This window comes from Rattus norvegicus, chromosome 6 (genome assembly GCF_036323735.1).
Source record: "Rattus norvegicus strain BN/NHsdMcwi chromosome 6, GRCr8, whole genome shotgun sequence".
Lineage (NCBI taxonomy): Eukaryota > Metazoa > Chordata > Mammalia > Rodentia > Muridae > Rattus > Rattus norvegicus.
In genome coordinates, this window is record NC_086024.1 from 129,572,175 (window position 1) to 129,595,217 (window position 23,043).

Consider the following 23,043-nt stretch of genomic DNA (forward strand, 5'->3'; position numbering starts at 1 on the left):
TTTTTCCTCCCCCCACACGCAGGGTGGGTGTTGGTTGGATTGTTTGGTCGCAAACGCACAGTGATGAGGCGCGGGGGGGTCGCCTCATCATAGATTGTGATGTCTTGAGGTGCGGTGGGCCTGGTGACGCAAGCCAGGGTGCCCCAGGAGCTGGTCCAGGATGTCTGCCTCTTTCCCATCCTGCCCCTCTGAGACCCTTCTCAGTCACAGTAGGAACCCCTCCTATGCGTGGATCACCTCCCTGCTAAAGGGATCGAAACCCTGTCCAGCTCTGATCCCAGAACCACGGAAAGTGAGTGATGATGGGTTAAGTGATCTGGAGAAGAAGTTTCAATAGCACAAGAGTTGGGATCGGCAGGGGGTAAGGGGGTGAGGGGGTGGTGGGAGGGGGATTCCTTCCTCGGTTTAGGTTAGAGGCCACTTCCGGTTCTCTCCAGCTGTTGGGAGAAACAGCTCCCCTTCCAGAAATGGGTACCTTTGGGATCTTGGCCACAAGAAATCTGGTATTTTATTGAAACCCTAAGGACAGGCTGGGCAGTGGCTCAGATGGTACCGTTTGCCTCGCATTCAGGAAGCCTTGAGTTCGATCCCATGCCCAACATAAACGGGGTGTTCGCACAATCGGTGGTCCTAGCACTCTGGAGATGGAGGCAGCAGGGGAAACTCAAGGTCATTCACAGCTACCTGGATGAGTTTGAGGTCATCCTGGGATACCTGAGACAGAACAGGCCTTTGTGGCTCCCACTCTGGGCCCCTGTGTCTTTTAACCTGAGAATTTAATCTTGTTTGGGGCTCCATGGGGCCTCTGTACTTGCAGCCGGGACTCCTTTATCCATTTGCCAGCAGAAAATCTGGGAGTTTGTCTAAAGTGAGGAATGACTTAGAGGGTACACAAGTCCCAGTGTCTTGCTCCTGGTTCAGGTACTACCTACCAGGAAATAAAGTATGCCATTTGTAGAATGAGTGTCAGGAGAAGTGCACAGAGCTCTCTAAGTATGGAGACTCCCCTAGGCTGCCCATTGCCCTGTCTGTGGAAAACCTAGCAACGTGCAAACAAAGATGAAGGCCACAGGCCTGTGTCTCCTGGATGAAGCCGGCCCTGGGGAGGGATGAGAGACCTTTAAGTCATCTATGTTTAACCCAATAAGCAGCTGAGATGACAATCACAGATCAAAGTGCGCTCCAGAAAGGAGGATAATGTCAGCTTGGGGCAAGGAGCCAGGGTGAAGGTGACATCACCAAGGACCCCCTAAAGCCTGACCCTGAAGCTGAGCCTAAAGGGAAAAGAGGCCCATCTCCCCAATCCCCCAGACCCCAAAGGCTGGGGCCAGGCATCCACTCAGCAGAGTAGCCTGAGGGGAGATCATGGGTGCCTGAGGCTCTGACTAGACCACCTTGTCCCTTCCTAGATTCATAGTCACTTTATTGAATCAGGTCAAGTTAACACACATGGTTTCACCTCTCCTCCACAAAGCACCACACTTAAACTTGTTTTCTCTCATTGCTGTGGGCTGAAAATGGTTGCCTTCACAAAGCAAAGTACTGAGAAAGCCAGCTTTGTCTCCATCATGAGATGGGTGACAGAGGACATGTCTTGAAACAGCTTGTGGTTGAAAGTAACCTGAAAAGAATAAGCTATCTGTCGCGAAACTATGAACTATGAAGCCTATTCTCAGGGATGACGGGGAGGGGCCTGAGTCACCACTGATTAAGCACCAACCATAGGTCAGATGTTCCTTTGAATCAAAATGGAAGGAAATTTAGGTGGTTTTCCAAATGGCCTGGGAGCCAGAACTGACTGTGAGGCTGGCCCCTAAGAGCACTTAAATTGTCACTAAATGAATAGGACCAATTCAGGACTTCTGCAGGCATCGGGAGCTCACCTGGTCTCTCTGATTGGTCCTTGGACTTATACCTTCACCTGTCAATCATAGTTCTCCACTTTGATCTAATGCTATGAGTTCTGCAGGTTCTGGCTACTCCCAGTGCTTGTGGTCTAGTGTGCTCTGTCCCTCTTGGGTTCGTGTTTTGGAAACCTGGTCCCAGCATGGTGATCCGAGAGGTTATGTGGGCCCTAAGAGGTGTGACCTCATGAGAGGTCTTAGGTCTCGATTGATAAATTCCCCTCAGAAGGAATTAAGGTCATTCTCGTAGGACCCCGGCTGTCCTCACAAGACCCAGTTACCACAGACCAAATAAGCTAAGGGTAGCTGAGTGTTGGTACACTCACCAGCTATGCACAAGGTCCTAGATTCCAAACCCAGCAGCACTAAGGGCGATCCCTCCAGCTCCCTAGCTTCCTGGTTTATGGGCCATCCCTCCCTGACACTCAGTCCCACCATGATGTCATCACCATAGTGAGTACACATCACCTCCAGGCCTTTACCTAACTCGTCCCCTATGAAACCATCTGGGCTCCTCCCTTTCCCAGCTTATGTCCCCTGAATCTCACTCACCCCAAGAGCACCTTCTCCACCACCCTGGCCTGCCTGGTGCCAACCTGGGCTTATTTGGTATAACCTCATGAAGCCTGCAGTCCCAAGTCTACACAGTGGCTTTTCCTCCATCAACCGTGAGGTCCTGAAGAACACAACTGAGTCTTAGCCTTTTCTCCACTTGAACATGAAGCACGGTGCCTGGCACAGAGGAAGGCCGCAAGTACCGTGAATGAATGGCCCTGATTGTAGTCCAGAGCTTGGAGAGCAGGGGGGCTGGTATGACCAACGGCTGGCCTTCATGACCGGGCTCAGGCAAACTTCTCAGAAGGCAATCGAGACATGTTTGCATAGCTCTCATGACAAAGCACACCCCATGGAGAAACAGGCACAAGCGCCAAGAAAGGGTATCCCTTTCTCAGGCATGTCCAGCCTTCTGGAGGGTGTGGACTTCTGGGGGAAACTGGGCATTTGGCCTCTTGCATGACTGAACAGTACTCTCTCTCTTTTAGACATTTTTGGGAAAGGAAAAGTACTCTGTCTACAGGCTTGACTTCCTGAATGTTCCCAACAAGTGATCTTTCTAGATGTTTTCCAGTTCTTCCAGAATCTTGGTCACTGTTTAAAACTGACGTCTCCTGAAGGGAAAGACTTGGAGAACTACAGAGTGCTTAGACAGCACTGAATCCAGCCTCCTTCCCTGGCCCACACAAGGATTTCTAGTTGATCTGGCCCAGTGAGTGACCTTCGTGACCCCTGCTTCTGGGGACTGCTGAATGCAGGCAGGAAGGTCAGATACAGGTTTCTGTCTGTGTTCCAGCCTACATGACTGGCATGTGGATTCAACCCCACTGGGAGGGGTGGGAGGGGCCCAACTGAAGGGAAGCTGCCCCCTCTGGAAACAGCCACTCCCCTGTGTGTTCATTGCTATGACAAAATACCTGAGCAAAACTTGGGGGAAGGATTTACTTAGGCTCACGGGTTTGCAGGTTTCCATGGTCATCTGGCTCTGTGGCAGTGAGCCTTAGAACATCACAGTTGTAGAAAGCTAGCCACATAGTGATACGTAGGAAGAGGAAGGGCTTCCAGGAAGGAGGCCACATCCTTGGTGACTCACTTCCTCCAGGCCTGTCTTCTATTCCTACCACCTCCAATGAGGCCACCATATTGTGAATCCTTCAAGGGACCAGTTGCATCAAGGGATCAATTGATTGATTAGATCAGAGCCCTCAAGATCCAATCGCCTCACCAAAACCCACCAGACAGGAACCATGCCTTTAACACTTCTCACCCAAACCACAACAGCCTGTATGTGTAGAGACAGCCTTCATCAGTCTCAGAAGGGATGCTAGAGGTCAAAGAGGTAGGAATCCTTGTCAGAAGAACTTAAGTCTATTAACAGCCTGCTCTAGGTTCGAAACTGAACCCTTTGTCCTGTATTACTCACTCCTGACTGACAGTGTCTTCCAGTATGACTAGAGAAAGACTTGAGTCATAGGCTACACTAACACTTGGTGATACTGTATTAATATTAATATATAAAATATATGTGTGTGCATGTGTGTACGTGTGTGTGTGTGTGTGTTTATATAGTTTAAAATTCTTACCTCAATCAAAATCCCTATACTAATCAGAATGCTAGAAACCTTTGGGAGCCCAGACGAGTAATTAGAGCCTGTAATCCCAGAATTCCAGAGACTCAGACAGAAGGACTGAGTTTGAGGCCAGCCTTGGCTACATAGCAGCATATGGCAATCATGGCATGCTTGCATAGATCCCATGGCAAAGCACACCCCATGGAGAAGCAGGCACAAGCGCCAAGGTAGAGTATCCCTTCCTCAGGAACGTCCAGCCTGAACGCTGGCAGAAACATATTTCAAAAAAAAATCCGAATAAAACTTTACAAATTTCAAATGACAAAAGTTTCAAAGTCAGCAGATCGTAGCCACTCGGCTAGTGATTATTGTTTTAAAAAAGAAGACCAAGAGATTTCCTAGCCAGGGGTCTGCATTGATGTCACCAGGCTGTACTGTGCCATAAACACCCTTGGCCTCATTCATTCAATGCACCTTGGTCGAGTGTCTCCCCTGGCTAGGCCCTGTATATGGTATGGCCGTCTCCTCGGTGTGACCTCAGCACTGAGATAGGAGCCTTGGGTACTAACCAAGGCTCTTCCTGGCTCCAGTAACCGTGCTGTGGAAGATGGCAGATACGAAGCAGGCAACCTAGCGAGTGGGTGGCAGCCTCCATAAAACAGAGGAAATAGTTTCTTGAACTACTTAGATGGAAGATTTGACAGCCCCAGATGCCTGGCTAGGGACTCCTATAGCTCCACGTCTATATACCTCTGCTTCTAGCATTCTCTGTCTGTCATCCCCACCATGTTAGCCAACTTTCTGTTACCCTACCAACTACCTGAGTTCATCAGCTTAGGAAGAGAAAGGGTGGGTTTGGGCTCGTGGTTTGGAGGTCTCAGTCTCTGGTTGGCCCTGCTGCTTTGGGCAAAGCAATGCATCATGGTAGATGTACAGGGCCAAGCAAAACCAATTAAAACGGATCACCACTTGAGCTAGAGTGAGGGGAAGAGCAAGCAGCTGGGGTCCCTAGCCCTTCCAAGGACAGGCTCTCAGTGACCTGAATACTCCTCACCACTGCTTAAAGATTAGCCACCTCTGGGTAGCGCTACACTTTTACTCAAACACCTCTGGGAGACACTTAGATCCTAACGTAGCACCCGCTTTACTACAAACTCCTGGAAAAATGCCTTGAACGTTGGGCTATTTTGTATCGGCTAATGTAGCTGATTGGTAGACAGTTGATGCTCAAGAGATAACAGTTGCAAGCATTCACAAACAAGTGATGTTTAAACTTTATTAATGACTGACTCCTGATCCTCACAGAGTCCAGGAGCCTAAGGCGAGGCGGGGTCTCTTCCATGGGCAAGCAACAGGCCAGAGGGCACAGGAGAATGCAACAGGAAACAGGTTTCTCCTGGCCTGGCTCTGTGTTGGCTGTGTGATCCCAAGCAAGTTAATAGCCTCTCTGGACTCCTGCCCTCTGTTCACGCTCTCTGCCTGCTGAGGTATGAGCTCAGAAACGTTTATCCTCAGAAAGATCTTCACTGAGACCCAGGTTGTTTCAACGGCTCAAAGCAAACCATATCTGGAAGATGAAGTGCCCCTGCATTGGGAGATTGCCTATAATGTTCAAGATTAATGTGTTCCCTGAGATTTTATTAATTTTTTTTGGTGTGCAGAGGTGTGGGTGGGTGGTTTAAAAAAAAAATTGTGCTTCCCTAGGTAGATGGTACCGGATGCTCCACTTTCCACAAATAAAACCCTTCATTCCTCCCAGTTTTGAATAGTCAAAGGCTGCTTCCCTGGGGACAGAGCAGCTCATTTTTTTTTTTAGATATAAAAACTCCATTTAAGGAGTGTACATTTTCCAGAAAAACTAATGATCACCCTCACCCTCACCACCAGAAAGAGGGACATACTGGTTACATGTACTGTGGAGAACGGGGGCTTAAAAAACTGCACAGAGAGAAACGTCCCCACCACCAGGTGTTTGCAATGACATTGCAGCAATGGACATTTTTTTGGGGGGGAAGGCATTTTGAAATCTGAAGCAAGGTTTTCTGCTGAGAATCCCAGGAAAGATAGTTCAGAAGTCAGAACCAGTACCCATAAACCTCCTGGGCTCATCCTTGGAGTTCACGTTCTCTGACAGGAGAAGCCATTTCTAGTTGTACTGAATGTCTATTGTTTACCTGTGCAGCTGGCGTTTAGGCTTCCCTGCTGCCAAGCATCCAGTATAGGGCATTTATAACGTCATTCACCCTCCCCAGCAACTTCTCTGGAGAGGTGCAGTTACTGTTTTGATGTTAGAGATGAGGACACTAAGGCCAGAGAAGTTTAACAGTGTCCCCAAGGTCACTGGATAGCTTTAACCAGGAAGAGACTCAAGCCTAGCATCTGGATATAGAAGCTCCCCCATCATCATGTGCTTTCTATGGTAGCTTTGAACTAGGCAGCTCCCACTTGGGCTGTCTAAGGCAGAGTCCTCTCTAGGGAGCACTTTTGCTGATTTCTGACCTTAGCTCACTAGAGCAAGTTCATCTCCAGGTCAGGAACAGAGGGCTCTGCATAGATCCAAGGGAGATCCCCAAATCAGATGCCCAAGGACCCCAAATAGCTTCACATTGTTAAACAGGGTCTTTGTGGACAATGACTTTGTACATGGCATAAGGAAGGGATACTGCCTGCATCCTGGCGAGTACCTTGTTGGCACATTTGTCTTAACGTGCATCTGCACAGACTAAATCAGCTGTGACGTTCCCAGGGCTAGATTCCTAAGGGACCATCAATGAACATGTAGTTGTGTGTCCTATGACTACAATGTTCCTTGCAGTATAAATGGATTTGCCTGGAGATTCCTTAGGGCAAAGGAAGTTAAGCCAGTATCAAGCCACTTGATGTGATGACTTCTCTGCCCCATTATCTGTCCTACGCCAACCTGACTGGTTAACTTTCCCTCCTGGCTCTTCACCCTGACCCTCCTGGGATGTGGGAGTCCCTGCATTCCCTTGGACCTGGGCTGGACTTCATGGTTTGCCTGAGAAGAACATGGCATCCGTGATGCTCATCTGAGGCGGGTCAGAAGAAGCCTGGCAGCTCCTGCCTGAATTCCAAATGCCGCCAAGTCAGCTACCATTCATTCATTCATTCATTCATTCATTCATTCATTCATTCACAGTGTGAGCCTACTTACTGGGTAGAAATACAAGCATATGGAGAAAGTCCCACCCCACCACCGAGCTGCTACAGCAACTGAGTTGGGAGACAGACAGACAGACACAAGAGAAGTCTAGTTCCAGGGCCCATGTCCAGGCCAATGGAACTGTGGAGGGTGGGCTTCAAACTCAGCAATCACTGGAACTGTATAAGAGATACTTGATATACAGTGGAAAACATATGTATGCTTTAAAGTGCTAGATACCATTATGGAGTCCTAGAACCCAGAACCCAGCACTGTCCTGTGTCTCCAGAGTCCCCTGTCCTAGCTGCTGGGACCCCTTCCCTCTCCCTCCACCGACTATCAGGGTTCCTTCTCCCATGGTCTCCAACTTCCTCCCCAGCAAGGGATCTTAAATCATCATTAGAGAAGGTAGCTTCCAGTCCACATTGGTATGCCTACAGTCCCTGCCATGTATGACCCTCCCCCTCCTTCACCCACTTTGTTCTCCCAGGTTATCTGCTCTGCTGGTTCCTCAAAAGAGCTGCTTACGTACAACTCTTCAAAGCCTCCCTCAAATGTTTGAGAGGGCCGGGGATATGGTTTATGCTATAGGGTACTGGCCGAGTCTGCATGAAGCCCTGGGTTCCCATCCTAGCAAACATATGAGCTGGCATGCTGGTAGGTTTCTAGTCTCAGCATTTGAGGGTGGAGGCAAGAGAATCTGATGTTCAAGGCCATCCTCAACTACATAGGGAGTTTGAGGATAGCCTTACGTCTTAGGGTCTTATTGCTGTGAGCAGACACCATGACCAAAGCAACTCTTATAAGGACAATATTTAATTGGGGCTGGCTCACAGGTTCAGAGGTTCAGTCCATTATCATCAGGGTGGGAGCACGACAGCATCCAGGCAGGCATGGTGCAGGAGGAGCTGAGGATTCTACATCTTCATCTGAAGGCTGCTAGCAGAATCCTGGCTTCCTGGCAGCTAGGATGAGAGTCTTAAAGCCCACACCCACTGTGACACACCTACTCCAGCAAGGCCACACCTTCAAATAGTGCCACTCCCTGGGCCAAGGACATACAAACCATGACACCTTGGCTATATGAGACCCTGCCAGAGTGGGAGGAGGGAGGGTATGAAACATGTAAAACATATCTGAGAAAGTGCCCATCCCGTCATCCTTGGTTGCCTGAATACCTTGACTCCCACTGGGAGGAGAACGGACACATCACAGAGTCCTAGTTATTGAGGAGGCAGGAAGACACGATCAGTCACGACCATACCATGAAGCAAAGAGAATCCAGACACAGCAGTGTGAGCTGTGGGATTCTGTTGGCTAAAATGTCCCGATTCTTGGTGACGGGACATAACAGAGGCCAAGGTGAAGATCTGCCTTGGAGGCAGAGAGGAAGGGGAAGGCGCGTAAGGTGCAGCCCTTGAAGACTGGGTGTGTTTGGTTTCTGACTGGAGTCTGGTCACACACTTTGGAGTGGGTCGTTCTAACAGACCAACTTATCCATTTTGTGGGTGGATAAAGAAGGGAGTCCCGTGTCACAGGATATTGGAACCCCAAGATCGTGTGCCCATCCCAAGCACACACTTTTAGTCAAAGAGCTTTGCGTTTATCATAAGCAGTCTTAAATAAAATCAACCACAGATCAAGAAGTGGAGCAAAGCAACCAGCTGACGGGGTGGACATTGAAGTAAATGGACAGAGTGGGAGGAAGTCAGGAGGAGGGATAGTGAGGCACACAGGAAGGAGAAGGGAGGGATGCTCAGTTGGAAGGTTTATTGGGCTAGTGTGGAGAAGGAGAGCTTTTTCCTTTTGGGATGCTGGCTGAGCAGCAAGGTCAGCTGGGTGCTTTCTCTGCCCCTCTGAGGCTTTCACCCCAGCATCTGGCTCCTGACTCTTCACTGGTAAATGGAACGTTTAAGACTCTGTTAAGAACAACAGTGGGGGTCCACCTACTGATTGGCTTTCACAGTCGCTCGCTCCTTCCTCCACAGGGGAGTTCATCTTCTCTTGACTTTCTTTGGTGAACTCCTATAGATTGATCTCATCTAGACCAGGCTTCTTCTTCTTAAGGAAGCCCTTTTCCTATTGTATCAGTCAGCGGTGGCCGCAAAACAAACACGACCATGAAGAGAGTGAGAACAGTGATTGTTAGCTCACATTTCTTTATTTGGGACGTACGTGATACCCATGAGCTGGGGTGTCAGACAGGAGGGCTCCATCCAGACAGAGTACCCAGGGAGGAAGCCAGCAGCAGGATATGACATAGGCCCGCTGTCTAGGCCCCTCAGTGGCAGAGTGGAGACCAGACCGAGTATGGAACTCAGGCGGTGACCACTAGCCTGTACAGATTCGGACCCCAGCCCCGGCACCTCCTTCCTGTGCAGCTTTGGGTGGGCGTGGACTTCTGTCCTGGTGAAAGGGAGTCACAGTGAGTTTTAGAGGCAATGATCACACATAATGTGCAGAGCTGCTCCCTATACATAGTAGGTACACAGCAAGGACCCTGTAGTCTGCTTGCTCTGGCAGACTAATGTCACTCAGAGATCCCTGGTGGCAGGGGATCCTGACTCATTCAGTGACCTTGGTATCCTCAGTTCTGCAGTGACTATGGCCTGGAGCAGCTGTGACTGGGTGGCCCCTCTCCAGGTGCAGGTGCTGGACCTGCAGGATCCTCCAGTGTGTCTCAGAGCCAGCCCCATGTTTAAGGTATTGCTGAACCCACTGACAGAAAGTCCTATGACAGTGTCTCCTTTGTTAATCAGCCAAACCTTCCCGGTGCCAGGTTAGCAGGGCCATATTTGCCTCACTTTAGGGCTTGCCCTAGGATGCAGGTCAAAGGTAACCAGGCCCCTCCACCACCAGCAGTGTGGACCGCAACGTGGCGTGGCGTTAATGTTGGAGTAAGTTGGCACTAGTCGCTGCGGGCTGTGTGGGAGCCCTGCCTCCTCTCCCTCTCCTTCTAACTTGGGAACTGACTCTCTTTCTAACCAGTTCCTCTACCCTTGGGGTCATTCACTGGCCTTAGCAGGAAGCTGGAAGAGAGGATGGGAGGGAGGAGGGGCTTGGGGAGATCCATCCACAGCAGAGATAGCAGGACTCTGGTACTTCACCGGGATCCTAAGCTGCCTGCCTGGTTTCTTGTGCCCTGTTTTAAGAACAGGTTTCTTTTTGATACCAACCTTTCTGGAAAGAACTGCCCACGCGAACATCACCTGCCCTGCGACCCGATCATTGCAGAACTCCTTCAGCAAAGCAGGAGGCTGGCTCCTGACAGACCTCTGGTCCTGAGGTCAGGCTCCCCTCTCCAGCATCCCCATCCACGAGAGGCACCGTGGGTGGCATGTCCCTAGTAGCAGGGCCCTTTCGCCATCACAAAGAGAACCCACTTCTCCCAAATGAATGGAACCCCAACTTCAGGAACACATGGTCTCACTGCAGTGTGCGGACAGGTGGGGGATTCTCGGCTCTACTTGATCCTGACAGGATATGGGACAACTGTGGCCACTAAGCATCTAGACCTCATGGCTCATGGATTTCATAGCAGAATCCATGCCCCAATCCTGTGCATTCTCAGGGGGCTGCTGGGTGCTCAGTGGTGATATAAGGGGACACACACACACGCTCAGGACAATGAGGCAGCAAATAGGGGTGTAGCGTCTGGGTCACAGTGACACTGGGAGGGAGGGAGAGGCGCCTGTGGTAGGAAGGAAGTTAGAGATGTGCGTAGAAGGAACCAAGGGCTGAGAATCAGGAAGGTGGAAGAGTATCTAGCTGTGGGCAGAAGAGTCCATTGTGGTGTCAGACTAGCTTTAAAGGAATGGGGAGGGTGCACAGGACACCCAGACTTCCCCACATGTCCCTGTCAGAGAATGTCTCCATCTTCTCAGGGTTTCTTGCAGTCTCCCTCATTTACTTCCTTCCCTGGCCACTTCTTTCACCAGGACTCGCTGGTACTCACCGTCAGCCGTCAGCCGCTGTGCAGGGCACAGGTGGTCCCATGCCAGTCCCTGCCTCTGCCACCAGGGACATAAAGGGCAGTTTGATGTGGAAGGACTCAGTAATAGCAGTGTCGTGCCACAGTGAGAAAGTGTGTCTCTGCTAGAGGTGCTCCCGGTGAGTGGGGACAGACACAGCTGTAGGAACTCTGTCACCTGGATGAGGCCTTCCCTCATGTCTCCATTGGGAGGACTTGCTTTGGTCTATGGTCATTGGCTAGTGTGACCCACACAAAGACACAAATAGCACTCACACGTATAGACTTTTGTTCACCTTGGGTGCTTGGAATGCTGAGACCAAATTGTGAAGAGCCCAAGTAAGCCAACCACGGAGGCCACGTGGAGGTGCCCCAGCACTGGTAGGCCATCCCATGCTCCCATGTGTGTTCCAGAGCCTGGCACATTCAGATAGGAGAGGCTCTGTCTCCCTCCCAGGCAGCACCCAGCACCCTGCTGATGGCTGATGCAGATCTGCCACCGGGGAAACCGAGCTTCATTCACGACCTCATTCTTGCTCTTACCACTTGCCGTTTGCCCTGAGATAGCCCTCGAGAATTTTATCACAGGGGAGTATGTGGTTGAGGAAGAAAGGGACTATCCTGGGTCTGAGCTTTGTTTTAGGAGCCTCAGTTGCAAAATAACAGCTTGTTCCTGGCCTAAGGTTCCATATCCATGAGTGAGCTATGCTTGACACTCGTGGCAAAGGCTGATGCATATTCTCTGTCTCTGTCTCCCTCCCTCCCCTTCTTTCTCCCTCCTTCTCACAAAGCAGACACTGCATTAGGAGGGAGGCAAGGTTTGGCCACTTGGCTTCACTAGAAGAGATCGCTGCCTGCTCTTTCTTGAACTGTTAATTGCTAACTACAGTGAAGGGTCCCAGGCAGATGACAGGCGTCTCGTTAGTTCTCTGGGAGGTTACTTGGCATAGGTTTCCAGCAATGGCTACCTGGGAGGATTCCTGAGATGGGATGATCACACATCGCCTTATTTCTCTTTGGTTTAATTTGTGCTCCAGCCCCCAGAACCATTCTCTTCCAAGCAAAGCAAAGTTACATTGTTATACCTGTCAGATGGCTTGAGGGAAGGCCGTGTGCCAGCATCTAGTGCCCCGGAACACCTCAAATGGATCCTGGTAAGACTCCCTTAAAGGGAAGGTAGAAACATGTGTGGGGTATAGAGGTCACGGGGGTGTTTCGTGAGGACCACAGGGACCTGGTGCCCCCATTAGCTAATGACTCAGACTGTCACCATGACTTCAGGACACCTGTAGTAAGAAGGATCCCCTGAACTTCTCTGAGTCACCCCCAAATGGACAGCAGACCAAAGTGAAGGGGAGAGAATGATATAAATATTGAGATGTCCGCCTCTCTCCTTCATGGAAGGAGACACCTTCTGAGCTCAGAGGTGCCTGTAAGCATCCAGTCCCAAAAGCAAGAGTACACAGCCGGTGTAACAGCCACAGACCCAGGGAGGCTGTTACCACACTATATGACACGTGACAGCAGCGGTTCTCAACCTGTGGGTCATGACCCCCTGGAGGTCAAACGATCCTTTCACAGGACTCACATATTCAGATATCCTGTGTATCAGAAATTTACATGATGATTTGTTAACACTCACAAAATTAGTTCTGAAGCAGCAACAGAACAATTTTATGACTGAGAGAGTCACCACAATGTATAGAACTGTTAAAGTGTGGCAGCATCCAGAACCATGGCCAGGCCCATGGCTGCTCATACCTTTGTACCCTGCTTTTGAGAGAGAGGCATTGTCTCTGTTGTGTAGAGAGAAATGGCTGATAGGCTGATGTTGATTCTGCCTGTCAGACATTCATACCCACTCCTGCTGATACAAGCGTCCTGACTTCTGTAGGGAAGTGAGTGACTTCTGGGAATGGACCAGCTGATGGGATTCTCCACAAAGAGGCTTGTTTTAGTTACTTTTTTATTGCTGTGGAACACACGTAACCAAGGCAACTGGTAGTGAAGTTTAACTACCAGTTAAACTAACACTTTCAGAGGTTGGTTCCATAACCACCATGGTTAAGGAACATGGCGATACCCAGACAAGCAGGCCTCTAGAGCAGTAGCTACAAGCTTAGGTCTCGATCCACAAATACATACAGGGAAGAAAGAGCTAACAGGAAATAGCACAGGCTTTTGAACCCTCAAAGCCTTCAACAAGGCCACACCCCCTAATCCTTCCCAAATAGTTCTACCAACTGGGGACCAAGTTTTAAACATATGACCCTATGGGGGTCATCCTTTAAACTACCACAGAATCCATGTTCTATAGCCACAGAGTGAACTAAGACCAGCTCAGCCCATCCTGGGCAGTCCCTCACTTCCTGCTGTTTCAGTTTTGAACAAAGGGAGGCAGTATTAAAAACGCAAGAAGCTGACTTGTCCATTAAGAGGGCAGAGCAGTGATCCAGGAACAATCCCAAGGGTTCCCACTGCCTGTTCTGTTCTGCTCCATCCCTCTACCCAAGAATCCATAAGCCTAACAGGAGCCTCTTGGGTCTGCCATAATCTGAACAGCAGGAAGTGATTCTTTAGCATCATCCTGCTAATGAGTAACTGAGTCAAAACAAGGGCCCCCATATATCATCAGGCTCCCGGGCAGACACTGTTCTCCAGTGCCCAGGGTGGTCTGGAGGTGGCTTTGCCACAGCGAAAGCCTTTGAAGAAGGGTAAAAGCACCAGCAAAGGCCTTTGATGGGATGTTGCCCGTCACCATGGAGCAGCCCCAGAGGTCCATGCTCCACGAAGGCATCCAGTGGAAGCACAGGCACAGGCCCCTTCCACCCAGAGCTAATGGGATATCTCGATTGTTCCTGTCAGCAAATGACTCTGCTATTCAAGCCTTCAATTCATCATGCACTTTTAAAAGCAAATTCTGAGGCCTCGCTTAAATAAGCTTCCTGGTTTAGTTAATAATGGTGCCATACTGATGGAGCAGGGACATTCTGTGAGGAACATTCCCTTCACAGCAGACGCTTTCAGGATCTGAGGTAGCAGATGGGGAGGTGGGGGTTGGGAGGGGTAGGTGAGAGCAGCCCCAGGCTGACTTGGAGTCTTGGAGCCTGAGTGCTGACCTGAAAGTCACTATCAGGCTGTCTGAGTTCTTTAGCACTGGTCCGCCAGATCCCATCCTAGAAAGGCAGGAGTAGTCTCTCATACCAGCGGGGCCTCAGAGTCTGATTTCCTTTCCTTTCATGGCCCTTTGGCCAGTGGTTTTCTCAGGCATGATGTTCATGCTGTGACCCTCTGGTCAGGCTCCTGGGGCAGAGAACCAACATGCACCTCTACTGAGAGGCAATTACAGCCACCATGACAGCCAGTTTCTGGAACTCACTTCCTCCAGGGCTTGCAGGTTTCAAGGCCCTCTGATTCCTCTCTACCCCAAGAAGGCTCCAGATTCCATTTTAGTCATTTCTAGACCTGTAATCCATTCTGAAGTCTGACCCACGGTCAGCATGAGCTTCCATCAGGCCCGCCATGGACCCCTCTGGCCCCGCTGTCAGACCCTCATCCCTCCACAGTGTCGGGGAGCCAGCAGTGTTCATGGAAACAGCAACTGTGGCCAATTTCAGTAATTTCAGAATTGCCAGGGAATTCCAGCCTGTCGCAGCAGCTCCTTCATGCTGCCTTTGATCTCCACTCGTCCTCGTGAGACACAAAATACTGTTGTCAGCCTCAATTACTCCAAGGGACAGGGTGACCTTGACCTTGCCACCAGGCTTCCTCAGCCCACAGGAGGCAGCAGCTGTCATGGAGGGAGGGCGGGCTCTGGACAAGGGGACTTCCTCAGGCCCACTCTGGAAGCTGCAGCCTCTAGAGCAGATAGGACCACAGAGCCTGGTGCATGCTGGGCCACTCCCTTATCATTTAGCCATATCCGAACTCTAGGTTTTGCTTTTCTTTACTTTTTATTGTGAGCCAGACCCTTACCAAGTTGCCCAGGCAGGCCTTGAACTGGTCTCAGCCTCCGCAAACACCAGAACAACAGGCTTAATACCACTAAGTGCAACTGGGCCGACTTCTCTCCACTCTTCACAGCCCCGAATCTGGCTGCATAACAAAAGCCCACCTTTCCTACCAGGTCTCCCCTTCCACAGCCCTGTCCCAATGGGGCACGGTGTTAGTGCACCTCAGCCAAGCTCAGGGGTTTAATGGCCTTGCCACACACTGATGTGTCCTCTTACTACAACATGGCTGCCTCAAACGGCAGCTGTCCTCAGGACTCCTAGCCAGCTTGTCCAGTCCCCAAGACCTCCTCTTGCTGGGTTTTTCCTCCAGAGCAGTGGTTCTCAACCTGTGGGTTGTGACCATTGGAAAACACAGATATCTATGTCACGATTCATGACAAGAGCAGCAGTTATGAAGTAGCAATGAAATAATCTTATGGTTGGGGGTCTCCACAACATGGGGAACTGTATTAATGGGTCATGGCGTTAGGAGGATTGAGACCCACTGCTCTAAGTTTCCTTCTTTATAGTCTTCTACCCCTCAAGTGGGCTTGCAGTCCTGGCCAGCCCAGTTGAAGCCTTTGTCCCCTTAGCTCTCTCTTAACTTCCCACTTCCCTCACATCAAGCTGCCATATTTACATAAACATAAAATAAAAGCCATAGCCCACCATGACCTCCTGACTGTGCTGCCCCCATCTCTCCTAGAACAATGGTAGCCACCCCTTGCTGGCCTCCGCACATCTACCTGGCTCCTCATTTGATCTCCTTCGTCACCATGGATTCACACCCCCACCCCCTGCCAGGCTAGACAGTAGCAACCTGAATGACTTGTGCTGTGTTTTGGTCTAGCCCTTCCCCCACCACACTGCCTCTGCCACTCTGGGGAACCTAGGTGAGCTAGGCACACACCCCGAGACCTTTGTACCGTGTGAGGTTATTTGACACAAGACCCTCATCTTTCTCGCCCTACCAGAAGCTTCTGTGTACGCTGTGCTGTAAACCACATCTCTACTTCCTTGTAGAAGCCAGGGCTGTTTTTAATTCTCTTCCTTCTATGTAAATTCCCTTGAAATATTTCTGTGGCCATGTCCTCCGTCCCCTTTAAAAGTGACACGCCCTTTACCACAGTGGTCACACCTACATTTTGTTGACACAAGGACCAGACAGTCTCCATCCGTATTTAAGCATTTCAGGAAGACCTGGGGTCAGAAGTGCCTTTCAGGATGAGAAAAATGGAAGTTGTAGCTCAGTCAGTTACTTTGGGCAAGCCCCACACTGCTTAGCCTGCAGTTTCTTCCACAAACAGTAATGATGGTGTTTACCTGGCTGCCCCTGCAAGGACTGATGGCACGAGGCCTCACAAAGGCCAGTGGCCAGTTAGACCTCACCAGTGCAAGTAGCACCGAGGAAAGGGCTCTGTGAGGCTCTGAAAGGTGGCTCCCCTTCCCCCAGGAGCTTGGTCGTCATGGGAGAGGATGTGACTTTGGGGACAGTTTCTTCATGTGGGCATGTAGGAAGGCGAGGACAGGTGGGTTTGCTCAAACACAGGGAGAGTCTTAAAAATGCCTGCGGTTGTACTAGGCACAGGGCATGGGGTAAGTAAACAGGAGGAAGCTGCCCTAGGTGAGTTGTAACCCTGTACGGAAGGCTGAGTAGGCGAAGACACAGTAATAAAAGGCCATGTGACCGTGGGTTATGGGGTCAGTGTCCCATTGCTGTGCTAAATGCCTGGAAGAGTCAACTCAAAGTTTACCGTCTGTGATCAGCTGACTCCACTGTTTCTGGTCTGCAGGAAGGACTTCATGGTGACCGGGCTTGGTGGGGTGCAGCTGCTCATTTTGACAGGCTGGAAGAGAGGACCAGGAGAGCAAGCAAAAGGAGGCAGTGGAGACAAGCAATACCCTTCCAAAGCATGTCCCCCATAGTGGCCTCTTCCCTTAAACTCTCCCTCTGCCTCCCAACTTCCCATTGCCTCCCAACACCACTGCCAGTTATAACTCTATCGAGGGACTTTCCATTGATGAAGACAGCACCTGTTTGCTGGTTCATCTAATCTGTGTCTGGATTCATCTATACTGTCATTGCTATAGGCAGTGTGTGTGTGTGTGTGTGTGTGTGTGTGTGTGTGTGTGTGTGTGTGTGTGGCTATAGCTAGTGTATGTGTGTCTGTGTGTGTATGTGTATATGTCTGTGTGTCCATGTGTTTATATCTGTGTCTGTGTCTGTGTGTGTGTGTGTGTGTGTGTGTGGCTATAGCTAATGTATATGTGTCTGTGTGCGTGTCTGTGTGTGTGTCTGTATGTATATATGTCTGTGTGTCCATGTGTTTATATCTGTGTGTGTGTCACTGCATTTATATCTATGTCTCTCTGTGTGTTTATATCTTGTTTGTATGTTTGTGTATGTGTCTGTGTGTGTGTCTATCTATGTGTATATATCTGTGTATCCACATGTTTATATCAATGTCTGTGTGTGTCTCTCTGTGTGTGTCCTGTGTTTATATCTATGTGTGTATTTATGTCTGTGTTTGTGTGTCTGTATGTGTGTATCTGTGTATGTGTAAATGCCTGTGTGTTCCTGTGCTTATATGTGTGTGTCTCTGTGTGTGTTTATATCTGTGTGTGTGAGTGTGTATTGTGATGCTGATGGGTATCACTGTGTGTGTTAGCCAAGTATTCTACCACTGAGCTACATCCTGAGATGTTTACTCAGATGAGAGTTGTGAGCAGAAGAAAGGCATAATGTAATCTGCTGTCTTGAAGGATCACACTGGCTGCTGTGTGGAGGAAAATGCAGCAGGGTGAAGCCATGAGGAGGCCGGTGAAGAAATAAACCCAGGCAAGGACTGAGAGTGACTTGGGCCAGGGTCGGGGTAGGGAAAAGAATGCAGATTCCAGAGACACCTTAAAGTTGCTGCCTGTGGGATCTGCTGATGTAGGAGAGGGATGGGAGAGAGGCGAGAAAGAAAGTGGCCTGGATATTTGGATGGACACTGAGGCAGGCCAGGCCAGTGGCTGGGGTGGATAAATCAGGAGGTGAGCAAAAGTGGTCTTGCTTTCAGTTTGTTGACACTTCCAACCAGAGGTGGCAGTGGGGCAGGCTCTGAAGAGAGTTGGAGAGTGGTGTTAATCAAATGCTTTGAGGGTGGATAGGTCACTGAGGGAGAAGAGAGGAAGGAGGAGGGAGAGAAGAGGAGGGGAAGGAAACAAAGGAGACTGAGAGGTGAGGGAGTTATTGGGAAGGTGTTAGGTTTTCTGGTTTTGTTTATGTTCTTGCTGTGACCGAACATTCGAAACAACTTGAGGTAGAGATCTTGTATTTCAGCTCCCAGTTTCAAATGGATTGGTCAGCTATTGGCTCCATGATTCACGCCTGCTGTGAGGCAGAGATCAGGTCAGTAGGAGAAAGGCAGGAGTTTCTTCTTGTACTCAGAGATCAGACAGGAGAGGCAACAGCCAGAAGTTAGGCGTCCCTTTGTTTTCCCCTTTCTTTTCTTACTACATCTGGAGACCACCCACACTTGGGACAGGTCTTCCCCACCATCCGTAGGCAGTCAGGTAATCCATTTAGATTGATCATGAATATCCTCAGAAGGGGGAGGGGAGAGGAGTAGGGGGAGTGATAAACTAAGGAGAGAGAGGGCAGAATGCAAGTGAAGGGTGTGCTTGAAGACAAAGGAAATGTCCATTAAGTGTGTCAGCTGCTCTGGAAAGAGGAGATGAACATCGGCCATCGAATACTGTAGACCAGGAAGTCTGACGATTATTGATTATAGAGAAGTGGCAATGCACCCGACTCATGACCATGTGTAAGGCATGCACACTGCCCTACAGGACCTGTACCACAGCCACTGTGGCCTCACCAGCTGGACTTCAGGAATCACAAGAATGGCAACCCAAGGAGAGAAGGAAGGATAGCCGCCACACCCAGAGCACTGGCTTCTGCTGAGAGCAGAGGCTCTGGGATGCTGTGCTGTGCTGACCTAATGTGAGCCCCACATCTTCTATTACACATCTTGTCCACTGCTCAGGGTGAATGGGGTAGAACAGTCTAGATTAAATTTTTATGCTGACAAATTCCCTGGCTTAGTTTAATCGCCAAGACCCCCACTAAAATTGCTCAGCTGAGGTAGCCGTAAAGGGCCAAGTAGTCTGGGGAAGATTTACTTCTCACAACCCATTGAGCATTTGTGATCAATGAGTTGATTAACTGACTGATGCACGCATCCACTTATTATTCAGGCAAAAGCCTGGAGAATCCCCAAACACAGAACTGGGGTGGGAGGGTGGTGGTGGAATGGTGTGTGGAGAGCACTTCTCTCTCATCCGAAAGTGACGAGGTCTCAGATGGTGGGACACATGCTTTCTCCAGCTTTAGGGACAGCAGGATAATTTCACTCACCCAGAAGAAATCTCCAGGGAAATCACAAAGCCGATACTCTAGCACTCGGGAGACAGAAGCAGGGGCATTGCAGACTTGAGTTCAGCTGGGGTACGTGATCTTGTCAAGAAGGAAGGGTGGGTTGCGCTGGCAGCTTATTGAGTAAAGTGAGGGTTATGCAAGCATGAGGCCCAGAGTTCAATCCCCAGGACATCTGTGAAAAAGCAGGGTGTGGTGGTTTATGCTTGTAACACTGGTGCTGTGGAAATTGCTGGCCAACCGGACAGCCTAGCCTAGTTCGAAAGTCCCAGGACACCAAGAGACGCTGACTCAAAAGAACAGATAGATGGTACCTGACATGCACTCCACAGACGTATACACACAGGAAAAAGATGTCAATCTTTTCCATTCTTTTCAAAGATTTATTTACTTTATGTATGTGAGTACGCTGTCTTCAGACACACCAGATCCCATTACAGATGGTTATGGGCCACCATGTGCTTGCTGGGAATTGAACTTAGGACCTCTGGAAGAGCAGTCAGTGTTCTTAACCACTGAACCATCTCTCCAGCCCTCACATGTCACTTTTTAAGAGGCTTTTTGAAGTGATTGTGGAACCAGAGGATGGACAGGCCATGTACTCTTGTGATAACCGGACTCCAGCTAGAGAGTTCCCAGAATCCTTTGTGCCCTCTGCATCAGGCCATCACCAAAGAGGAAGAGGTACTTCAGCTGCGACTGAAGTTGGTAGGAGTTTGACTACTACAATGAATGAACATATTTACTAATCTGAGTTCGGGGACCACTGGCCTCAGAGACATATTTAAGATTGAGAAAGAGGCTCCCCCACATGCCTCGTCCAACCTTTTTACCCAGCCAAATCCCACACACCCTTCTCCAGAGTCTAGCCTAATAAGTGTCCTCACCCCACATCAAGGAAACTTCTCTTTATAACAGATAGAGACCATTACAGAGAACCTCAGACAATGAAAATGCAGAATTGTGGAGCTCAGTCCCAATGGCTACATCTACATAACAACACTGGCACCTAAGACTCAAGGAACATTGAAGAAGGGGGTCCCAAAGATTGTAGAAGCCAGGGGAACATTAAAGTAGGGGGTCCCAAAGATTACAGAAGCCAGGGGAACATTAAAGAAGGGAGTCAGGGATTTGGCTTTGAGACTGGGTCTCCTACAAATACCAAGAGCTACATCCATAAAAAGTCTCACCCACAAGACTTCCTAAACATGAGCTGAGCAAGACAGCAACAAGAAACATGCTAAAGTGAATGGGAAAGACTAAGAGGCCTCAACCCTACACAGAGAACTATAGGTCACTACCCAGAGGACTATAGTCACTATCCAGAGAACTATAGGTCAGTACAAGGAGAACTATAGGTCACTACACAGAACTATAGGTCAGTACAAGGAGAACTATAGGTCGCTACACAGAACTATACGTCAGTACAAGAAGAACTATAGGTCACTACATAGAGAACTATAGGTCACTACATAGAGCACTATAGGTCACTAAGGAATGCTGAGAGTGGAGGAAATTCTCTTCCCCTGGGAAGAAATACCAAATGGTCAGCCCTGAAAACAGGAGATATGTATGTGTGTGTATGAAAGTGAAAATATGAGACCACGAATTTAAGAGAGAGCAAGGAGTAGCATATAGGAGGGTTTGGAGGGACAAAAAGAAGAGAGGAATGATGTAATTATAATCTTAAAAAAATAAAAGAAATCATTATAAAAAAAATAAGAGTGAGCAGGAGACTTCATGGGGACTGCCTAGGATTCCTTCCTGGGGCAGGCAGCACAGTCCTCAGGAGCAGGATTGAGCAAGTGACAGAAGGGACATATGTCTGCTGGGGCGGGGTGGAATGTTTCTGATTACACTTGTAAGCCCTGATTGATTGATTGATACAAGCTCGGTCCCTCCCCTCATGTCCGTGAGTCTTTCTGATCAGCCTTGTTATCATCGTAGTCTAGCAGATGAGGAATGTGGTGGAAGGTCTTGGAGTGGATGCTAGAATGGGATGCTCTGGGAGTGAGGCGAGGTAAAGACTCGAACAGTGGTCACTCCCATCGGAAGTTTACTACTTATCTGCTAGTCTGGACTCCATGTGGCACGTCTCAGAATGGAGGAGACAAGCAGAGTTGGGGGTGGAAGTGGCTATGGTGCCTTCCCCAGCTGGTTTGGGGGCTCCCACAGGAGGAGTCTGGTGACACAGAAAATGTTTTCTTGCTGTTTTACACACGGAGTTGAGATTAGTTCTAGGCATGTGCTGGGCAAGCGTTCATTTTCACTTTGAGACAGATCTTACTAAGTTGCCTCAAATCTGTGCTCCTCCTGCCTCAGCCCTTTGACTGGCTGGGATTTTACAGCTTTTGAGTCTGGGATGGGGTCAGGTGCCGAGTCCAGATCTGTTCAATAGAGCAGGAGGAGGAACTCCAGAGGGACAGAGAAAGGGTGAGGTTGGAAGAAGAGAGTGGCAGAAAAGGCACATGCAGCTGCTTCCAAAGCAGCAGGTCTCACGCAGGTGTGAGGGAAAGCCAAAGGCCATGAGCAAGGCAGGCTCAAAGGTGCAGGGGAACAAGGGAGCCAGGAATAGGGGTCCCTGGGGGAGGAGGCCAGGGAGCCTTGGTTGTTTGCACAGTCCTGGAAAGGAACTCTCTGGCAGATAGGACAGGGCAGGAAAACCCTAGCAGGCTCTCCTGCTGCCCTTCTCATCCAAGGGGAGGCCTGCTTCACCACTGCCCCCAAGTTGCCCCTTCCCAGCTTCCTTACTATGTTTGGCACCCCCAGAAACACCTATCTTTGAGACATCCTTGAAAAAGGTGAGTTCTCAGGGGCTACCATGGGCTTTCCTACATCAGGAGAGAGCATCTTACCCAACTCCAGCTCAACCTGCCTCCCGGAGATGGCCTGCACAGTCCGAGAGCCAGCTCTTGTTTACAACGTTAGTGGCCTCATTTGACCCCAGAAGTATGTTAATTAATAGGCGGTAATAATTAGTGTGTCGTTACATAAAATCCCTGGCACCTACCTTCAGCATCTACTGCAGAGTTGTATGTCGACAGGAGTGGGAGGGAATTTGGGTACCACTTCAGACCCAGGCGCGTTGACTGCTGTGGAAGAAAAGTAAGAATCCATCCACCCTGCCCTTCCAGGATGGATAGAGATTCCATCTGCAAAACGATCCAGCAATTCCGCACCCTGGGGGTAACTACAGAGGCCAAGTGAAAGGAAAGATGCCCTTAGGTGGGTGCAGAAGAAAAACACGGGTGTGATTTAACCTACAGACAGCCTCTCCTCCTCTGCATGGGTGGCCATGCTCTTTAGTGATTAGGGGATCCCACCCTGCTTGTGGGTAAGAAGACAGTGTAGGCAGAGAGGGATCCTGAGGCTGGCCAGCTGTCCTGTCAGGGCAGCTCCCTGATACCCAAGGGCAGGGCAGTTTCTGCCACACTTGCTTATCATGGCGTTCCATGTAAGATCTATGGT

The 23,043-nt window shown here is 49.7% G+C and overlaps 1 long non-coding RNA gene across 13 annotated transcripts; it reads left to right on the top strand.

Annotated features, from left to right (window-relative positions):
- LOC102555497 (uncharacterized) lies at nt 1-19,232 on the top strand. Of its 13 annotated transcripts, XR_010052341.1 has the most exons (8): nt 1-292; nt 9,785-9,896; nt 10,003-10,090; nt 10,351-10,479; nt 11,132-11,303; nt 12,201-12,317; nt 17,919-18,549; nt 18,990-19,232. It is a non-coding gene; the product is annotated as an uncharacterized LOC102555497 (long non-coding RNA). The 13 variants fall into 13 exon arrangements; XR_005506230.2 differs by having other exon boundaries at nt 17,919-19,232; XR_010052338.1 differs by lacking the exons at nt 17,919-18,549; nt 18,990-19,232 and adding an exon at nt 16,949-17,209 and having other exon boundaries at nt 1-361; nt 10,346-10,479.
- The last annotated feature ends 3,811 nt before the right edge of the window (nt 19,233-23,043 follow it).